The sequence below is a fragment of the Nicotiana attenuata genome, chromosome 6, assembly GCF_001879085.1.
Source record: "Nicotiana attenuata strain UT chromosome 6, NIATTr2, whole genome shotgun sequence".
Lineage (NCBI taxonomy): Eukaryota > Viridiplantae > Streptophyta > Magnoliopsida > Solanales > Solanaceae > Nicotiana > Nicotiana attenuata.
The window spans coordinates 88079489-88086114 of record NC_031994.1 but is presented as its reverse complement, the minus strand read 5'-3'; positions in this window follow the sequence as shown (position 1 = coordinate 88086114).

The following is a 6626-nucleotide window of genomic DNA, read 5'->3' as shown; positions in this document are numbered from 1 at the left end:
GTCGGTCTCCGGTTGGATGGTTTGAGCCGGGAGAGGCTCGGTTGTTGGGTGCAGATTTGGTTCAGGAGGCCTTGGACAAGGTCTAGATCATTTAGGATAGGCTTCGTTCAGCTCAGTCTAGGCAAAAGAGCTACGCGGATCGTAAGGTTCGAGATGTAACTTTCATGGTTAGCGAGCGAGTATTGCTCCGAGTGTCGCCTATGAAGGGCGTGATGAGATTTGGAAAGAAGGGCAAGCTTAGCCCAAGGTTCATTGGTCCGTTTGAGATTCTTGATCGAGTGGGAGAGGTGGCTTATAGACTTGCATTGCCGCCTAGCTTATCAGCCGTGCACCCAGTTTTCCATGTATCCATGCTTCGGAGGTATCACGGCGATCCAGCCCACGTGTTAGATTTCAGCACTGTCCAGTTGGACAAGGACTTGTCATACGAGGAGGAGCCGGTAGCTATTCTAGACCGGCAGGTTCGTCAGTTGAGATCCAAGAGTTTTCCTTCTGTTCGTGTTCAGTGGAAAGGTCAGCCTCCTGAGGCATCGACCTGGGAGTCCGAGTCCGATATGCGGAGCCGTTATCCTCATCTTTTTCCCGACTCAGGTACTTCTTTCTTTTATCCGTTCGAGGACGAACGGTTATTTTAGAGGTGGAGAATGTGACGACCCAAAGGGTCATCACCTGTTTTCTTACCCATTCTGTACTTCCGAGGCCTTGAAAACCTCATTTGGGGTTGCCTCGACTTGCGTGCGCAGTCCGGGCGCGTAGCCGGAAAGCTTAAATATGAATTCTGCGAGAAAAATGCTAAATTTTGATATTAATTTGAATAAATTTGACTTCGGTCAACATTTTGGGTAAACGGACCCGGACCCGTGATTTGACGGTCCCGGAGGGTTCGTAGGAAAATATGGGACTTGGGCGTATGCCCCAGAATCGAATTCCGAGGTCCCAAGCCCGAGAAATGAATTTTTGTGTGAAATTGTTTTCTGGAAATGATTAAGGAAAATGAAAATAAAATTTGATTAAAAGACTGCGGTATCGGGCCCGTATTTTGGTTCCGGCGCCCGGTACAAGTCTTATATATGGTTTAAGCGTTTTCTGTAAAATTTGGTTTAAATCGGACGTCGTTTGACGTGTTTCGGACTTAAAACTCTAAATTCGAAAGTTTATGAGGTTTGAGGAAAAATTTGTGATTTTGAGGTTGTTTCGTTGTTTTTGATGTTATTTTGGCGATTTGATCGCACGAGTAAGTCCGTAGGATGTTATTGAGGTGGTGTGCATATTTGGTTTGGAGCCCCGAGGGCTCGGGTGAGTTTTGGATAGGTGTCGGATTGCATTTTTGCATTTTTGAAAAATGTGGTATCTCTGATCTGCAGGTTTCGCATTTGCGAAGCCAGTATTCGCAAATGCGAAGGTCCAGCTCACGCAAATGCGAAGGCTGGTTTGCAAATGCGAAACCAGCCTAGGCCTGACAATGACCGCAAATGCGAAATCATTCTCCGCAAATGCGAAGGTCCAGGGTTCGCAAATGCGAGACCTTTTTCGCAAATGCGAAGGTCCCCTGATAGGCCTGGGTTCGCAATTGCGAACAAGATTTGCAATTCCCATAATTTGGTCGGGGTTCCTGTTCGCAATTGCGATAACTGCAGCCCAGCATATTTCATACTTAGTCGAATTTTAAGTCATTTTTCACCCCACTTTCAAAATACAACTCTTTGGGCGATTCTCCAAGAACAAGACTTCTTCCAAATCATATGTAAGTTGGTTTTACTCATTTCTTTCAATCTTTAACATCATTTAACATGTTTTCAACTTAAAATCAATGGTTTTCATGGGTGAAATTGGGGGTTTTGGGTAGAGCCTAGATTTTTTATAAATTGGGGATTTGGACCTCAATTTGAGGTCTGATTTTAAAACAAATTGCGTATTTGAGTTCGTGGAGGAATGGGTAACCGGGTTTTGGTTCGAACTTCGGGTGTTGACCACGTGGGCCCGGGGGCAATTTTTGAAAATTTGGGAAAGACTTTGGGAAATTCGTTTTTATGCATTCAAATTGATTCATTTTGTGTTTATTAAAGTAATTAAGTAATTTGTGGCTAGATTCGAGCGGATTGGGGGTGGAATCACGGGGTAAAGCGATAGTTGAGGTTTGAGTGGAATTCAAGGCATCGAGGTAAGTGTTTGGTTTAACCCTAGCTTGAGGGAATAGGAGTTTAGTCTTAATTGTAACTTGTTAATTGTCGAGTACGACGTATAGGCATGGTGACGTGTATCTATACATTGGTGTCTAGCATGACCGTGAGTCCTTATTTTGTGAATAGATTGGTTTTTGTTATGCCTTCCATGCTAAATTGATGACTTCTATATGTTGTAAAGATCTTGTGAAAGAAGTTGTGGTCTTTGAACTTCGTGAAGCGTTGTTCGAGTTGAAATACAAATTGTGAAGGTATATGAGATAAGTAAATCTTTGGAGCATTGGCTCGAGTGATAATGTGAACTATGTGATAAAAGTGAAAGAAAGAGAAAGAGATATTGATTTATTCCCTTGCCGGGACGTTGTTGATTATTGAATATTTTCCCTTGCCGGGACGTTGAGATTATTGATGTTGTACCCTTACCGAGATTTAATTGTTTTATTGTGTTCCCTTGCCGGGATTCCTATTATTATTATTTGTTTATTCCTTTGCCCTTGTTTGTGATTGTTGCTTGGTGAGGATGAGAGTAAAAGCACGAAGGGCGATGCCGTGCATTTGTCTTTGATTTTCCTGATTTCTTTGCTGATAATTGAGTTATGTTGTCCTTTACGTCTATTTATTGATTTTCTTGTTGTTATCAGTTCAAGTTCATTACTTGTCTTATTCCATTATTTCTGTGATTCTTTACATTGACATTTCCCTTTATCGTGTTACTTGTTATTATTGAACCAAGGTGCCTTGCGCAACGTTGTGTCTTGAATTTATGCCTTAATTGCTACATGATATGTGACCTAATTGCTACGTGACATTCAACATATAAATTACTAAATTGCCTAATTGCCCCCTTATAATCCATAATTAATTGCTACTTGTCATTATTTGTTTTCGTTAGTAAATCATAATTTTGTGTACTTGTTGTCTTATGAACTCGTATTAATTATTGCGTTTGTTAGAGTAAATTTTTCTTTTAGAGGAACTGTTGAATTATTGAAATGGGAGCGGGTGGTACGCCTACCACAAATGATATTGAAATGGGAGCGAGTGGTACGCCTACCACAAATGATATTGAAATGGGAGCGAGAGTGGTATTGAAATGGGAGCGAGTGGTACGCCTACCATAAATGATATTGAAATGGGAGCGAGTGGTACGCCTACCACAAATGATATATTGAAATGGGAGCGAGTGGTACGCCTACCACAAATGATATTGAAATGGGAGCAAGTGGTACGCCTACCAAAACTCAATCACTTGCTGCCGTTACTCTTCAGTTTTCTGTTGAGGTATATCCTGTAGAGGTACTCAAATTGGATCAGTGATCGATTTCTAGGTTTCGTCGTAAACCTAATTGGTTATTTCCAATTACGTAAATCAATAGTTCAAACCGCACTCAAAGGTAGGGCATTTTCCATTTTTATAGGAACTTCTGTACCAGAAACAATGGTATCTCCAATTATAGCCCCTCTGGGATGTAAAATATATCTCTTCTCACCATCCCCATAGTGTATCAGACAAATGTATGCATTTCGATTAGGGTCGTATTCTATGGTTACGATTCTACCATATATGTGAGTGATATTGAAATGGGAGCAGGTGGTACGCCTACCACGAGATATTGAGAAATGAGATCGGATTGCACGCCTGCAACAAGACGAGTTGAATCTGAAAGTTGTCTATCTTTTCATTTTTGTTAGAAGATAAACTGTAGATGTACATACCATTATTCCTGATATTTTGTTTCTATCGGTTACCCCTGAAGCATGCTCCCTTCCCTTGCTTAAACTGTTACTTTCTTGCTACTTTTCCGTTGTTCTTGTATATATATCTGCACAGGTTTATCTGGAGTCTGGTCCTAGCCTCGTCACTACTTCGTCGGGGTTAGGCTAGGCACTTACCAGCACATGGGGTCAGTTGTGCTGATACTACACTCTGTGCTATTTTGCACAGATCCCAGGCTTCAGACAGCAGCAGCAATATAGTGGGAAGAAGCTTCCAGTCCAGCGAGACCCGAGGTAGCCTTGTAGGCGTTCGCAAGCCCTGGCATCTCCTTTCATCTATATTCCTGTTTCTTTAATGTATTTCTGGAGACAGTGTCGAGTTATTTCTTTCAGACCTTTATGTGCAGTACTCTTAGACCGTCTGTGAAACTGTGACACCAGTCTTGGGTAGAGGCTTTTGTTGAGATTTTTCGTATTTTTATTCAGTTTTCTATAACATTGAGACTTCCGCTTAGTATTTAATTTTGTTGCTTTTGTATCATTGCCGATAATTGTTAAAAGGAATTATGTTTTTAATGAAAAAGTGATTAAATTTGGCTTGCCTAGCTCCCATTAGTAGGCACCATCACGACTCCCGAGGGTGGAAAATCCCGGTCGTGACAATTTTATATAATATTTAAATTAATAATATAATTCTTAAAATTTTATAACTGAGTCCGACTTTAGCGACCAAAGTTGGTCGCTATCTGCCTACCCTTTAATTAGCGACCAACGTCGGTCGCAAATTTTAAATTATATATATTTATATTTTATAATTTTTTTAAAATAATAATATAATTATTAAAATTTTGTAGGTGGGTCCCTTTTTAGCGACTAATAATGGTCGCTAATCTCAATAAACCTTTGACCAAGCAAGTCTGACCAGTCCAGTCAACATTTTGACTAATTTAGCAACCAAGTAGCGACCAACCTTGGTCGCTAATGTATTTAAAATTATTATTTTATTATTTTTACCAGTTTAGCGACCAACTTTGGTCGCTTTTCTTTACAGACCAACTTTGGTCGCAAAAGTTTGATCGCTTTTTACAGGAATTCTAGTAGTGTATTTGCTTGTTTCATATTATTACTTTGAGCTAAGTGTCTTAATACGTTACCAGCACGATTGTTCTATGCGACAATCCTTCTCAACTTTTAGGAAATGTGTCACAACAAAGTTGATCTGTTTTTGTATTACCATAGCCAAGTAACATTGTAGCTTCCAATACGTAAGCCTGTTGGATTTCGTATGGACAGTAAGACAGATGTTATATGGATTATCTTATTTTGGTAAGTGGTTCATCATTTCAAGGTATGCTCCTAAGTATATAATTTTTGTGCTTACTTAAATACCAATTGGAAGGGTTTATGGCAATATAAATGTCTTCTGGTCATAGTCGTCAAATTTTTTCTTGTAGTTCTATTACTACTACTAGTATATGTATCATAATTGAGCAACATTTTTCATATAGCTACAACTCAAGTATTTATTTCATTCATATTGGATGGTTCATAGTCATACATAAAGTATATCTATCTATAAGGTTTATTATTACTTACAGTGCTAAATTATTTTATGAAATAATAAAACATCTGTGGTTTATCATCTATCTCGAAGGATTTATCATGTAATAGCTCTGCTCTTTAAGTTGAATGTCTTACATTACAAAATATACTTGAACTATAATAGAGTTACACGATATATATGGTTGCCAAAGTGATGTAATATTTTTAAATGTTTGAAGGCAAGTCCCAGTACATGCACTTTGGCTTATTATGCCATTAATTGAGGGTAAGACGGTGGTTCAAGTCTCAACGCCCCACAAGGGTAAGACATCGGGTTCTAGCCCCGGTGCACCGTGATTATAAGAGTTGGGTTTGAATCCCAACTCACTATGACCTAACATGCCGTTATATGGGTAAGACATTGGGTTTGAGTGCCAATGCACCATATTGATGATATAATGATGACTAAAGAAAATAATGTATTTTTCATGAAAAGGTATGAAGCTTGTCCCACTTGATTTGCTCCATTCTTGAAGTGAATTTGGTAGCGATGCATAATATGTCTAAACGAAGATAAGTGGTTGACCAATGAACGTGGCATGCCAAAGACCAAAATAATAATAGTCATCATTATGGTAAATGTAAAAAGGAGAACATAAGGGTTTCAAAATAATCTTTCAAAGGTGAAGGAAATATGTATCGATGTGGTCTGTTAATAGGATAGGCGCTCACATGATTATAGTCCATTACTTGAAAATGTGACTTGTGATAAGCATTATAAATGCTAACTCATTCCTGAAAGTGAATGTGAAAATATATACTTCATGTGATAAAGATTATGCATAATAATATGCTTATGTATAGTTGAATAAATGTTGCAACTCACCTCTATGGGAGGTTTGAGAGAAAGAAAGATAATGAATATTATTGTGTGGTTACACGAATATGTCATTGGTCGCGTACAATATTTTGCCATGCCTTCTAAAAAGTTATTAAGGGCAAAATTAAAGCAAAAAATAATTTTGCTTATGATTATTTTTACCATGACAGTTATTATGATATGATTTTCTCCGTAAAGGAGACATTCACCCTATGGATGGTATGGCAAAAGATCTTGTAGTACAAAATCAGTTAAGAGCTCCGGAATAGATAATTTGTTACTACCCGGATAAATAAAATTATCCA